This window comes from Sapajus apella, unplaced genomic scaffold (genome assembly GCF_009761245.1).
Source record: "Sapajus apella isolate SASKATOON/1434 unplaced genomic scaffold, GSC_monkey_1.0 scaffold64, whole genome shotgun sequence".
Lineage (NCBI taxonomy): Eukaryota > Metazoa > Chordata > Mammalia > Primates > Cebidae > Sapajus > Sapajus apella.
The window spans coordinates 9075822-9091703 of record NW_022437004.1 but is presented as its reverse complement, the minus strand read 5'-3'; the positions used below and the strand labels follow the sequence as shown (position 1 = coordinate 9091703).

Genomic DNA, 15882 nt, shown 5'->3' with positions numbered 1-15882 from the left:
AGTATGGTTGATTTTATATACCTGTTGGAATTCTTTTTTTTTTTTTTTCTTTTTCTTTTTGAGACAGAGTCTCACTCTGTCACCAGGTGCAAGTCTGGAGTGCAGTGGTACAATCTTGGCTGACTGCAACCTCCACCTCCCGGGTTCAAGCAATTCTCCTGCCTCAGCCTCCCAAGTAGCTGGGACTGCAGATGTGTGCCACCACGCCCAGCTAATTATTATATTTTAGTAGAGATGGAGTTTTACTATGTTGGCTAGGATGATCTCGATCTCTTGATCTCATGATCTGCCCACCTCAAACTCCCGAAGTGCTGATATTACAGGTATGAGTCACTGCACGCAGCCTGGAATTCTTTTTATAAATGTTCAATATTGTTCTGACTGCATTTAATTTAGTAGAAATTAGTTCAATATTTGGGGTGCTTGCTTTTATGTTTGGATCAGTCCCAAGAAATAAATAGTACTAGTTTAGCCCCATTACCAAAGGAACATACTCAAATCTCCATGAATTTTGAAGACCACATTGACTAACGGGAACACAAAGTTTCTCAGCATTGTGTGAACTCTGATGATTGTTTGCTTTCCAGTGATTCTTTCTCCACTCTTGCAGAGTTGCACTCTACACATATGCTCATCAAAATCAGTCCAAGACTTAAAGAAACCACTATGCAGATCTCATGACCTCTTTCTCTGTGAAGCTGCCTTCTCTCAGGTATTATAGCCATGTGCTACCAGTTGTCCAGTGTCCAGTTGTTTTATATATTTTATCCAGTCTTTTTATTGTTTAAGACAGTAATGTAAATCCAACTCTTGTCCTTCCATCATTAGGAGAAGCAGAAGTCTCTGATATATACTTTTCCTAAGCATTTTAGCCTCTTTAAACTCTTGATCCTTTTCTCCTTAAGTCAAAGAAAGATTTGTATTCTGCTTGGGTTTACTCTCTTTGCACCATAGTCTGGAAAATGTCTTCAGATTTTAAAAAAGGTAAGATAGTAGGGCTTATTTGTTTACCTTCTCTCAGAGATCATAATGCTGTCCTATCTTTTGCTAAACGTCTGAAAAAGAGGTGTTTCGTATTGTTTTCTTAGGTCTGGTAACATTATAATTTTAGTACTATTATTTTTTATTATGGCTTAATAAATGTCTGATATCTTCTTAGGTGATACATTATTGTTTTTGACTAGCTGATGTTTTATTTAGGATTTTCACATCAAATGTTTTTCTATGAAATGGAACTTTACTTGAATTACTCTACTTTGCTTTGATGCTTTTTATTGAAAACTCTAGAAAATATTTTTATTGAGTTAAAACATACTTTTAAACTACACATCAGTTACTCTGATATTATTATCATTCATTCCTTGCCTGAATGATTCCTTGAAAATATCTCATGTACCCTATAAATATATACATCTATTATGTACTCAAATAATATTGAAAATATAAAGCTTAACATAAAAAACATAGTAAAAAATAATAAAATATATAGATTGGCAGAATGGATTTAAAAAACAAGACTAAACTGTATTCTGCCTACAAGAAAATCACCTCACCTCTAAGGACACACATACACTGAAAGTGAAGAGATGGAAAAATGTATTCTACATATATGAAGATCAAAGGAAAGAAGGGGTAGCTATATTTATATCAGAAAAACTGAACTTCAAGTCAAAAGCTGTACAAAGAGAAAATGAAGAGAACTGTATAATAATAAAGGAATCAAGTCAGCAATGAAATATCACAATTTTAAATATATAAGTACCCAACATCAGAGCACCAAAATGAGCCTAGTAAGTATTATATCTAAACTAAAGGCCCTAATAAAATAATGGTTGGGGACTTCAACATCCCACACTCACCACTGGTCAGATCATTTAGTCAGAAAATCAGCAAAGAAATGCCGATTTTAAACTGCTGCATAGACCAAATGGACCTAAGAGACATTACAGAACATTTTATCCAACAACTACCAAACTTACCTTCTTTTCATTAGCACTTAAGCCATCTAACCTGAACAGGGCAGATAACAATAACAAGGTTAAATTGGTAATAAAAATCTCCCAATAAAAAGAAGTCCAGAGGTGGGTGGTAACACTGCTGAATTTTATCAAATCTTCAAATAAAAATTAGTATCAATTCTTCTCAAGCCATTGGAAAAAATTAAAGCAGAGGTAATTCTTCTTAACTCGTTCTATGAGGCCAATGACCCTGATATCAAAATCAGACAAGGACACAACAAGAAAATAAAACTATAGGCCAATATCCCTGATGAACATAGATGCAAAATTCCTCAACAAAATAGAAGCAAACAAAATCCAACAACACATCCAAAAGATAATACACTATGATCAACTTGGATTTACTTCAGGAATTCCAGTATGTATCATTCAATACACAGAATCCAACAAACATCACACATCATATTAATAGAATGAAGGACAAAAACATATGACTGTTCCAATAGATGCAGAAAAAGCATTTGGTAAAATTCAACATCCCCTTGTGGTTAAAAACAAAAACAAAAACAAAAAACTCTCAACAAATTAGGTATGGAAAGAAAGTACATCAACCTAATAAAGCCCATGTCTAACAAACCCATAGCTAACATATTATTAAATGAATAAAGTTTTAAAGCTTTTCTTCTAAGAACTGAAACTAGCCAGAAATATCCACTCTCACCACTCTTATTCAACATGGTATTTGAAGTTCTAGCCAGATAATTTAAGCAAGATAAAGAAATAAAGAGCATTCAAGTCAAATTGTCCCTGATTGCAGATGATGAAAGACCTAAATATTCTACCAAAAACTTTTGAACTGAAAAACAAATTTAGTAAATTTGCTGGATATAAAAATCAATATATAATAACCAGTAGCATTTCTGTACATGCACAACAAACTAGCTATAAAAGAAAGCACAAAGGAAATCCTATTTACAGTAGCTACAAAGAAATGAATACCTAAGAATAAATTTAAATAAGGAGGAGAAAGATCTTCGCAAGAAAAACCACAAAACACTGATGAAAGAAATTGAAAAAGATACAAATAAATAGAGAGACATCCTATGCTCATGAATCAGAAAATTAGAATTGTTAAAATGATCATATTATCCAAAGCAACCTACAGATTCCATTCAGTCCCTATCAAAACATCAATGACATTCTTCATAGAAATAGCAAAAAATCTTAAAAATTTTATGGAACCACAAAATACCCCAAATAGCTAAAGGAATCTTGAGCATAAAGAACAAAGCTGGAGGTATTACAGTACCAGACTTCAAAATATGCTACAAAAATGTAGTAATCAAAACAGCATGGTAATATTATAAAAACATATAGGCCAATGGAATAGAGTATAAAATCCAGAAATTAATCCACATATTTATAGCCAACTAATTTTTGACAAAAGCACCAAGAATACTCATCAGGGGAAAAAACAGTCTCTTTAATAAATGATGCTGAAAAAACTGATTATCTATTTGTGGAAGAATGAAACTAAATCTCCTCCTCTCAACCAAGGCAAAAATCTACTCAAAATGGATCAAAGACCTAAATGCAGGGCCTCAAACTATAAAACTACTCTAAGAAAACATAGAGTATATTTCAGAACATGTGTGTGGGGAAAAAAATTGTGAATAAGACCTCAAATGCACAGGCAACAAAAGCAAAAATAAACAAATGGAATTACATCAAACTAAAAGACTTCTGTACATTAAAGGAAACAGCAAATGAAAAGTCAACCTATGGGATGGAAGAAAATACTTGCAAACTTTTAATCTGACAGAGGATTAATATCCAGAATATTTAAAGAACGCAAACATCTTGACAACAAAAAAAGTCCGAGTATAAAATATGCAAATGATCTGAACAGATGTTTTTCAAAAGAAGGCATACAAATGACCAAGAAATCTATTAAAAAAAGATCAACATTTTCTAATCAGGAAAATGCAACTCAAGACCACCATAAGGTACTATCATATCCCACTTAAAATAGATATAAAAAAATGTTGGCAAGGATGCAGAGGAAAGAGAATTTGTATACATTGTTGGTGGGAATATAAACTAATACAGCTGCTATGGAGAACAGTATGGAGGTTCCTCAAAAAACTACAAATAGAATCACATTTTCTAGCAACCCTACTACTGGGCATTTATCTAAAGGAAAAGAAATCAGTATATCAAAGAAACATCTGCACCTTCATGTTTATTGCAGCACTATTCACAGTAGCCAAGATATGAAAATAACCTAAGTGTTGAACCACAGGTAAGTGGATAAAGTAAACGTGGTAAACGTGTACAGTGGAATACTATTCAGCTGTAAAACAGAATGAAATCTTGTCAATCATGGCAACGTGGATGAAACTAGAGGAAATTATCTTAAATAAAATAGGCCAGGAACAGAAAGTTAAACACTGCACATTCTCACTCATATGTGGAAGCTCTAAAAGTCAATCTCATAGAAGTAAAAAGTGGAAAAAGAGACTAGTAGCTGGGAAGAGTAGCAAGAAGGAGGGATAGGAAAAGATTTGTAAAGGGGTACAAAATTACCGCTAAATAGGAGGGATAAGTTCTAGTGTTCTAAAACGCTGTCAGATGACCATAATTAACAATAATATATAGTTTCACATAGCTAGAAAGATAGTGAACGTTCTAAAGACAAAGAAATGATAAATATTTAATATAGTATTATGCCAATTCTGATCTGATCACTATATATAATATGTATCAAAACATCACTATGCACTCCATAAATATGTATAACTTTTATTTCAATTAAAAAATATTTTTCAGATTCTAGAAATTAAAACACATGAGAGAATGTAAGAAACTTGGAACAATTAACTCTACTTAGAACAATTAATTTTCTCCTTTTGTGATGTTAACAAGCATGCTAATTTTATACATCTCAAAATCCTACAGGTTATTATTTTTATTGTTTTATGTAATCAATATTCACTTGGATTACCAACATATTCCCTCTTCAAATCACCTTTATTTTTCTTGCAGCATCCTCAGAATCATTTGAACCTAGGAGGCAGAGGTTGTAGCCAAGATCATGGTCACTACACTCCAGCCTGGCGACAAGAGAGACTCCATCTCTGAAAAAAATCATTCTATTCCTGTACTTACCTTCACCAGTCTAAATTTTATCTGGCTTCAATTTTCAAATTCTTAATGAAGTATTCTTTGATCCTTCATTCAAAGATAATCTCACATTCCTCTGAACCTCAGAGTACTTGTTTGTGCTAAAAATATTAATCCATTCTACATTTCAAGGAAGAATACATGTGGTTGGTTGACTAAAACTACAATTAAGTCACAAACTCCTCGATAACAAAAATTTCTTTCTTTTTTTTTTAAACAAATCTTTAAATCCCTATAGCAACATACTATAGGGATTAGGGGAACAAATAATATCAGTTGAATTGAATAGGATTCTTATTAAGTATGAAATGAATAAACTAATGATATTTTACTGCATGTGACAGATTTTCTACCTTACAGGCTATGAGCAACAGGCTCAATAGAGAGCATTACATAAGTTCCAAGCTTATGAACATCATTTATAATAATTGACTGCACCTAAGATTTGAAGAATTCATTGAAGCTTGGGTATTTATCATAAGCGTATTTAGTATAAATTGCAATTGCTTCATAATATGCAAAGAGCTTCATATCAAGGTTCCCCAGGTCCCTTGTTAATAAAATTAAATACAGGTTTAGATTTTTTTAAAAAAACAGTGTACTATCCTAAATTTAATTCTACTGCTTAACAGAGACTACTTCATCTGATTCTTTGAGGCAGTACAAAGAGGGGAGACAGGCAATTTAGGGGCATCATTTCCTCAAATTTACAGCCATTCACCCTGAAAACACAATTAGGTGGACTAAGCTACAGAAAAACAGTTCTTTCTTATTAAAATTTAGATGATAAAATGCATCCTACAGAAGTCCTGAGTCTTGTCTCTATTTTGAGCCTCTAGGACAGATTCTGAATAAGAGATAAGAGACAGAACTTCAGAATGATCTATCTCACCAGCTAAATTAAAATAAGAAGGAACAGTTTTTCTTTAGTTCAGTGCAGCTAATTTTTTTTTTTAAGGGTGAATGGCTGAAAAAATAGGACAACGGTTTATAAGCTTTTTAGATTTGAGGCCCCTTCTCTTTGAGAAAATGACTAAGCACACACAAGGAGTACACAAACCAAGTTTTGCCTATTTGTCTTCAGAAGAAGTCCAAGTCTACCCTATTGGGCTTGCTTACCTTTGAAGAGGACAGACAGTGTGGATCAGTCATTGCCAGGACACAGTGTGGATCAGTCATTGCCAGGACACTAGTAGGTGGTTCACACTTGTACAAACTATAACTTTTGTGTGGCAAGAGAGGTTCAAGGACTTCTTAAACTTACCAGAAGCTGTGTGTCTACAGTGAGCTCATCCAACCCATGGCCCCATAGGCTGTGTGCCGCCCAGGACAGCTTTGAAAGTGAGCCAAAACAAATTCTTAAACTTTCTTAAAACATTATGAGTTGTTGTGGTTTTTTTTTTTCTTTCATTAGTTATTGTTAGTATTAGTGTATTTTATGTGTAGCCCAAGACAATTCTTTCAATGTGGCTCAGGGAGCCAAAAAGATTGAACACACCTGGTCTAGAGAGTGGCTTTTGAGTCTGCTCTTTGGCTGTCTCGTGGACCACATGGTTTTCTAGTCTGTTTCTATGAAAACCCCTGGAGGCTGTACCTATAAGGAGACCAGGAGTTGCTCCTGTTTCCGAGGAATTCTTTGTTTTAGGAAACGTAATGGGCCAAAGTGGAGTCCAAGAAAGAAAAATACCGCCTTCCTCTGAAACTGCCTTCAATCTATCCAATCTAGACAGAACTTCCAGGAAATCACATTGTTGTTGGATTTATAACTTCATTAAGCATAGCAATTTTGCCTTGCATGATTCAGTACTTTTATGCTGTTCATACAGTAACAAGTTACTTAATAGTATGACCTAACACACATACAAGGCATTACTCAACACAGGAACATCAAAACAGTGGGCATTTATGTTCTACAAGAATAAGATTTTTTTAAAAGAAACAAATAGTCATCATGGAAAAAATAAGATTTAAAAAAGTTCTTAATTTTAAAGCTATTATTGAGAAATAATGATCACATAAAGAAATGGGTACAATGATCTCTGTAGTGCTTAGGTGCCCTAAAGATCTCAATCTGGGCCCTGATCTCAGAGGTCTTATGGCAGGGCTTGGACATCATCATCTGACACTATTCCACAGTTGTACAGTACTTATCGAAAATCCTTATTCGACTAAGCCAAATTTGCTTTAGAGGCTGACATATTTTCTCATTCATCGCCAGACTGAAGGACTTACACTACCCCTTCCTGTCTACCATATAAATACCCTGGGTCGTTCAAATGATGTCTGATAAATTTATTTTTTCTGAATGTTAATTTCACATATTCTGTTTATGATCATTATAACTTAAATTGTTTCTGAAGTAAAGTTGTTCTTTTGGCTCCATCTTTTGCCATGTGTCGTTGGGTGAGTTAAACTCTTTGTAACTCAGTTTTGTCATAACACAAATAGAAATAATACTGTGCTCACTTCACAGGACTTTTGAGGGAATTAAATGAGAATTCACTGAGATCAGGATCCAATACATAATAAAACCTGCATAAATATTAGCCAGTATTTATTCTTCAATGTCTTGTTGTATTTTCCTAAGTAGAGGATAATTAAACTGCTTGCTAGAAAGAAAGATTCAAAAGGCACAAATCACAGAGGCAGTGCTCTTAGAAATAATAAAGGTCCAGTGCTAGGAGGAAGTCAAATTCAGGAGACATCTGGAAGAGATCAAGAAGGATAGTTACCATATTGAGGAACTGTTCCACTTCTGAAAGTGGCAAGAAGTGAGACCCAAAAAGGAGGGCAAAAGACAACTGGGATATAAAGAGAATGTGGCAAGACCAGGAAAGCTGAGGCTAAAGGAGGATGACAAGTACAAGAGTTGAAGGTTTCTGGTTATTTTGCAGGAAAAATGTTAGAATTTCATATACGCAAGATGGAAAAATCTTAGTGAAATACCTCAGAAATGAGAAGGGGTTTTGGGCATCATGGGTCAGGGCAGAGCATATTTCTAATAGCTGGGTTTAGAAAAAGTAAGAAAAACTATAATAATTGAAACTGAAGTGACCTGAACATCAGATAGCATTAGAATAAAAAATCCCCACAAGCCAGTAGGAAAGCTGGCAAATGTGGGGTAAAAATTTTAAAAATGGAGGGATTGAAGAGAATTTGTTATGAGAAATAACAAGAATATAAATGACAACAATTTAAAAAAGTAACATCTATCATGAATTTCACATTCATAGAGAACCAGTGTTGCCACCTAAAGTTAATATCTCTTAGGAAATTCAAAAATAAGTATCACTTCATAAGGCAAAGGAAAACACAGAGAGAGCAGCTATTTTCTCCCAGTCTTAATAAGAATATGAAAACACAAGTAAGCACACAATGGCATTACAATAGTCTTTATTATAAAGTGTCAGTTCTGGGAGCTGCCATGTAACAGAACAAACTAAAATTAAAAAAAAATATATTCTCTGTACTGCCTTGGGTGAATTATGCACCAAAGAAATTAACAAAGGCAAATGAAATAAATGAAAGCAACTGACAATTTAAGGCCTGCTTACCTGTTGCCTTAAGGTGGTGAGTAATGTAATGATGTCAATTAAGGAAGAGTTCTTTCCTCTCATTCAAGACTCCTGCCCATAAAGTGATTAGACTTTTCCTCAATGCTATCTTTTCAGTGATTACCTGAAGACATCATGGCATGACAGTTGCCGTTAGTCATTATTTTAAATTCTGCCTGCCACTCACCATCCCAGAAACAAAGCAAAACAAAACAAAACAAAACAACAGGGTCCTTTTACCCTTTAAATATTGCAGCATAATCAGATCTTTGGTAACAGAGGGATTTTCCTTCTTTTTAATCTTTCCTCACTTTACTCTTCCCTACTGGTAGGCCACATTAGCCTTTTCTAGTTGACCCCCACCTTTTCATGACGAAGTGCCACCAAAATATGTATACTGGCCAAGATTACTAATATTTCAGTAAAACAGAGGTCATTTACAATCTTGGCTATTTTTTTCACTTACTGTCATGTGTCTCACAGTATTCCTTGCTTATACCCCTTGAAGTTCAATCGAAAGAAAACTTAGCAAAAAAAGGACATCCTCTGTAACTCACTGGGATGAATGTAATATTCTAGAATCTGAGACATATTGACTGGCAAGCATTCTCTCTCAATCGAATGGTGGGGAGTGATGAATGAGAAGAAGAGTAAGAATTTAAGAATGGCTCTCAGAATTCTGGAATGGATAACTGGAAGAATGATAGTGCCATTTGTCCAAAAATAAAATTAAAAAGTGTATTTGTTCATTATAAAATATTTATTGAGAAACTATTCCTTGCTAATCCATAGGCTAGAAACTGAGTATATGGCAATGGGTCAAAAAGTTCTCTGACTTCACGAAGTTTATATTTTAGTTGGGGAAATCATCACATAAGTAAATAAATGATTAATGCTTTTAAATACTATAAAGAAATATAATTTTAAAAATAGCCAATAAACTGAGTAGAGGGAGCACCTTCACTCACGGTGGTCAACAAAGGACTGTTTCAGGAAGTATTTTCTGAGCTGAGGTTTGATGTGTGACAATGAGCTACTTAAGAGATAGCTGTAGTGTTCTCTAGGAAGAAGGAATAGGAATGAGAGAAAAAAGGCCCCACAGCAGGACAGAGCTTGGTGTTTGCTTCTGGGGTTGATTCCTTTAAAAAAAAAAAAAAAAAAAAAAAGCAAGTTTAAGAGTGTGGAGGGAATATATGTTTGGCTGTGGAAGTTATCCAGGGGGATATATACCCAGTTTACAACACCAGGCAAGAGCCTGAAGTCCCTAAGAGCAGGACTAATGATAAGGACCTTGACTCATCACACCATAGGTGGAAGTTTTAAATGTAACAGTCATTGAGATTGTCCTGGATAATTTAAAAAGTAAAAATTCTCAGGGTCACAAATATTTTTAGGATTTGCGGAGGGAAGTAACTCCAAAAAAGGATACTAAGAAAAAGGAAATTTAAGAACTAAGAAGAGAGATAACTGACAAAGCCAGGAATATTTATTGGAGTTGCTTTGCTGTTTATTCACTCAAAATCTTAACAACAAAGCAAATTTAGTTTTATGCTCAGGAGTCCTCAGATTGGTTGCACATCAGCTGATCTAGGTAGTCTGCACCTGCTATACCAGACTGAACCCAGCCCTCTTGCTGGCTTCAAGTCTGCTCCTCATGTCCTTATTCTGGGCCCCAGGATGTAGGGTCAGCAGTTACCTCTAAAATGTTTTTTCCATTGTTGATCACAGGAACTCAAGGGCATAAATTGCAGCACATATTTATTGCCTTGTAAGACCTTAGCTTGAAACTGGCACATATCCATTGCCAACATTTCGCTGGGCAAAGCAAGTTAGATGACCCAGCCCAGGGTCATTTTTACCCATTCCAGAGTGAAGTGTAATATCACACTGCCAAAGGTATTTGAACCAGAGTCGACTCTATCTTTAATAGGGACTGGGTAAAATAAGGCTGCAATAGACTGGACCAAATTCCCAGGAGGTTAGGCATTCTAAGTCACAGGATAAGATAGCAGGTTGGCACAAGACACAGGTCACAATGAACTTGCTGATAAAACAGCATGTGGTAAGAAGCCAACCAAATCCCACCAAAACCAAGATGGCAATGAAAATGACCTCTGTTCATCCTCACTGCTCATTTTATGCTAATTATAATGCATTGCCAAAAGACACTCCCACCAGCACCATCACAATTTACAGATGCCATGGCAATGTCAAGAAGTTACCCTATATGGTCTAAAAAAGGGAAGTAATCCTCAGTTCTGGGAGTTGCCCAACTTGTTCCTAGAAAACTCATGAATAAACCACCCCTTGTTTAGCACACAATCAAGAAATAACTATAAGCATCCTTAGTTAGGCAGCCTATGCTGCTGCTCTGCCTATGAAGTAGCCATTCTTTATTACTGTACTTTCTTAATAAACTTGCATTAACTTTACCCTATGGAGTCACCACAAATTCTTTCTTGTGGGAAGTCCAAGAACCATCTCTTAGAGTCTGGATGGGGATCCCTTTCTGGTAACATCTTCCTGGCAAACCATGAAGGGATGATACTGAGGAGATCCCTGGCCTCAAGGAAATAGACCACAGCACTGATTGGCTGATTTGGGGTAAGTGGTGGTGTTCCTGGATAAAGGATGAGATTGAGTTAGAAGCCCACTTGAAGGGAGTTAGAGTCTCTCCTAAGACAGAGAGGGTTAAAGGCCCATCTTAATAAAAGGCAAGGATGCTTGACCGAACTTGGGTTTGGGGCCCAACTTAGGAAGGTTAGAAACCTTCCTAGGATTTCGGGTGTTAGAGGCCTAAGATTTAGAGGGTAATGGAAAGACAAAAGACTGTAAAATTCCTCTTGGCTAAGTACAGGTTTGGCACTATGGAATATTAACCGCTCTTCTCTTTGGATCAATCAGCCTGGCACTGTGCTAATGGCTGTGGGTGAGAGGATTAGGCATATACAGGATCATGAAACATGGGGAGCTTTTTCTCCCCAAAAGGGGAAACTGGAGAGCTGATGGGACTGCTAGAAAAGATCTCTTTGCTACCAAGAAGCAGCTGCCTGAACTTATGATTAAGTGTCACTGCAATGGGTGGGTCTTTCTCTGCCTCCTGAGCTGCTTACCTTCCCCGACCTGCTGCAGGCAATGCTTTTCTCACTTTCTCTCCTTTCTCTTTTCTATCTTTTCTGTTACTCAGGGCAACTGTTTGCTCTTTCATCTTGCCTAGAGACCACATGTTGAAAAATATTCTAGAGAGCTTGACCTCGTAACCATATGGCAGTACTTTCTCATGGTCTCCACCTTCCAGGGAATAGGAATTTTGAGGCTCATGTCAGTAAGCCTTAAAAATTATCTCAAGCAATTAAAAGCCTTTGCAAGCTCAAAATTAGCTGCCCTAGGTGCCTCCTGGAAAGAGCAATGGAAAATGCCTAATGCTATAGCTTAGTAGCTAAGGCTTACTGGTTTCACCTGAGAGGCTACTTTTGGCAAAGTTTTTATTTATTTATTTGTTTGTTTATTTATTTATTTAATTTTGAGACAGAGTTTCACTCTTGTTGTCCAGGCTGGAGTGCAATGGCATAATCTTGGCTCACTGCAACCTCCGCCTCCCAGGTTCAAGCAATTCTCCTGCCTCAGCCTCCTGAGTAGCTGGGATTACAAGCACGTGCCACCACACCCAGCTAATTTTTCATATTTTTAGTAGGCACAAGGTTTGACCATGTTGGCCAGGCTAGTCTTGAACTACTGAACTCAGGTGATCCACCTGCCTCGGCCTCCCAAAGTGCTAGGATTACAGGTGTGAGTCACTGTGCCAGGCGCCACATAGGTTTTTATAATTGGCTTTGATGGAACAAGACAGTACAATGATTTTACAGTGCATTTCATTGCAAAGCAACCCAAAGCCAATCACAGCACGATTCTGTGACTAGCTCATTTATCATGGGAGTCTTATCTCTCAGTGGGAGGTGGCAATATCTTCCAGGTGGCAAAGAGCATGCTTCTCTAAGCCAAATGTGCAAAGAGCCAAGTACCCCCCATAACTGCCAACAGCCATTGCTAAAAGTATATTTCCTACCTAGTTTGTTATAATACACCAAAGTTGTATTATAAGCTAAGGCGGGTGGATCACCTGAGGTCAGGAATAAGACTAGCCTGGCCAACATGGTGAAACCCATTCTCTAGTAAAGATACAAAAAATTAGCCGGCCATGGTGGCAGCTGCCCGTAATCCAGCTACTTGGGAGGCTGAGGCAGGAGAATCACTTGAACCTGGGAGACAGAAGTTGCTGTGAGCCCAGATCATGCCATTGCACTCCAGCCTGGGCAACAAGAGAGAAACTCCGTCTCTAAGTAAATAAATATGCCTATGTGAAAAATAATGTTCTTACTGCACTTTATACAAATAATCAGGCCAAGTATCATAAAGCAAATTGATCTTACCATGATTTGTCTTTACTAAAAATGAAAGAGCGGCAAGAGGAAAAAAACTATGTTTCAAAAATTATGGTATACCTGTTATTAGATTCTAATCTCAAAAGTTGTTTTTAAGATTCTTTCTGAAATTTAGACTAACCCTGCTTATTCCTGTGAACCAACCAGTGAATCTCTGGCTGCTGCTCAGAAAAAACAAGAGGGATGGATACTGCAAAAATCTGGATCAATCGTCTAATTCTGCACACATATTGGAATCAGCTAGCAACCCCATATCGATCCAATTCAAGGAAGGTGGAAAGAATTAGCAGCAACGTAATCTAGCACATCAAGGAAATAGTTTCAAGGAGGGAAAGATCATCTGGTCTAGTTATTTCAGTAGTATCTCCAATCACATAAAGAACAGGCTTCATCTTACTGGTCTAAAAAATGTATTGTGGAGAAGGAAATAAAAATATTTTAACCCAAAATATACTTCTTTGACATTTGAGATGGCTACCACAGAGCTGGTGAAACAAAAGTGTCTTTGCAAAGCTGTCCTTTGTGGAGAAAATTTGCATCTGTAGAGAATCTCCATTTATGCAACCATGCCTTCCCTCTCTGTGCTCTTCTGGGCTCCAGAAGAGATTGAGAGTCTGACACCTTTAAAAGTCTGAAAAGAAGCATTTACCTTCTATTCTTTCTAAGGAAGGCTTCATCTACATAACAAGGTCACCTTTGCTAGCCAAGCCTCTTCCTTTCTTCCTCCCACTGTCTTGCTACTGAAGCCTGGTTTTGGACACATCTGAGTCCACATTCTTTCTGTAATTTCAAGATGGTAAATTAGCTTCTGTTATGTATTGGGAAGTTGGGTCTTCACTCTGAAGGCTCTTGTGAATATATGTTAAATAACTGCTTTTGCCTTTTCTCCTGTTAATCAACCTGCTTCATATCGGTGATATATATATATATATATATATATTTTTTTTTGGTGAAACTTCAGGAGGTCAAGAGCTTATGGTATTACTGGTGGGAACATACCTTGGCGAATGGCAGGGACAGCAACTAAGGAATAAATAACAGGTGGAAAATGGTAATAAAATACTCTTGTAAGCCTGTATATTAAAAGAAGAGAAAACAAAATTAAATAAGAGGATTTTGTTGGATTGTGTGTAAGTTGCTTTTTAGAATGTGAGAAATTAGAGCATGTTTTTTCATCATCATTATGATGAAACTTTGGGGGTTTACTGTATGATATACACAGTTTTAAGAGCTTTAAAGAAATTCTTTTATTTAATCCTACAATAAACCAATGAGATATTACTATCTTACCCATTTCACAGATGAGGTAATTGTACAGCAGACACACCTGACAGCAATAACTCAAGTATACCCTGAGAAAGACACTATGATCTAAGAAGAATGTGTATTCAGAGTTTTCAGTTAAGAAATCCGGGAGTGGCAAGCTCAGAGGTTCATTCCTTATCTGAAGGACATCTTATATGAAGGACATCTGACCTGGCCCATTCCTTGGAACACATGCTGTACATGAGATCAAAGTCCTTTCTTTTGGGCTAAAGGGAAGTTGCTAGGTGGAGGCTGCTAAGTAAAAACGAGATATAAGCTGCATGCTTTTTACAAATGGCAATGGTTTCCTGTCCAGCCCGCAGCTCCTAAACCACCCTGTATGTAAGTCTCTGATAAACCCTATGAAATAGGAATTTGGCAGGACATATTTCACAAGATACAGGTCACAAAGACCCCACTGGTAAAACAGGAGGTGGTAAAGAAGCTGGCCAAAACTCACCAAAACCAAGATGGCAAGAAAAGCAACCTCTGGTTATCCTCACTGCTCCTTATATACTTATTATAACACATTAGCAAGCTAAAAGACACTCCTACTGAAGAGGGAGACCCACGCATCTCAGATCAATTTCCTTTTTTTCATTCCTAAGACTGTAAACTGAAACCCTTTTCATATGTAATTCCTAAGATGGTAAACTAAAACTCTTTTCATATGTAATTCCTGAGAGGTAAACTGAAACCCTTTTCATATGTAATTCTTAAGACTGTAAACAGAAACCCTTTTCATATGTAATTCCTAAGATGGTGAACTAAAACTCTTTTCATATGTAATTCCTGAGACGGTAAACTGAAACCCTTTTCATATGTAATTCTTAAGACTGTAAACAGAAACCCTTTTCATATGTTAAGCTATAAACCTAAGATTCTTCCACATGTAACATCTAAAGTATAAGCCTATATAAAGAAGGAACTTTCCTTTGTTAGGCGAGCTTGGATATTAGGCAAATATGCCACCTGGCTCCCGGCTGAATAAACTCCTTCCTCCAATATTCGGTGTCCGAGAGAGCTGTTTCCCGCGGCCACACCTGCTACATTACTAGTGCCATGAGATTTTACAAATGCCATGGCAATGTCCAGAAGTTACCCTGTATGGTCTGAAAGGCAAAGGAACACTCAGTTCTGGGAGCCTATTTCCAAGAAAACTCATCAATAATCCACCCTTTCCTTAGCATATAATAAAGAACGATCTATAAGTATAGTCAGTCAAGCAGCCCATGCTGTTACTGAGGGACTCTTCCCAGGTCTGTGAGGGGTGTGGTTTCAAAGGCAGGAGTTTCCAGGCTCCTAGCCTCCGTCCAGAATGTAAAGTTCTTTGTTTGGGTTTCTGCACAAGGGCTAGGTAGAGAAATCCAGGTGGGCTCCTTTGTCCAAAAAGTCTGCTGGTGAAAGCTCTGGTGGGGGTGGGGGCGAGCTGTTGTGGAC

At 36.8% G+C, this 15882-nt stretch overlaps 1 long non-coding RNA gene across 1 annotated transcript; it reads right to left on the bottom strand.

Moving 5' to 3' along the window:
• Positions 1 to 333: 333 nt before the first annotated feature.
• Positions 334 to 15092, bottom strand: LOC116529999. Its single transcript, XR_004259777.1, has 3 exons — positions 14992 to 15092; positions 1312 to 1322; positions 334 to 344 (listed from the first exon to the last, which is right to left on the bottom strand). It is a non-coding gene; the product is annotated as an uncharacterized LOC116529999 (long non-coding RNA).
• Between the last annotated feature and the right edge of the window lie 790 nt (positions 15093 to 15882).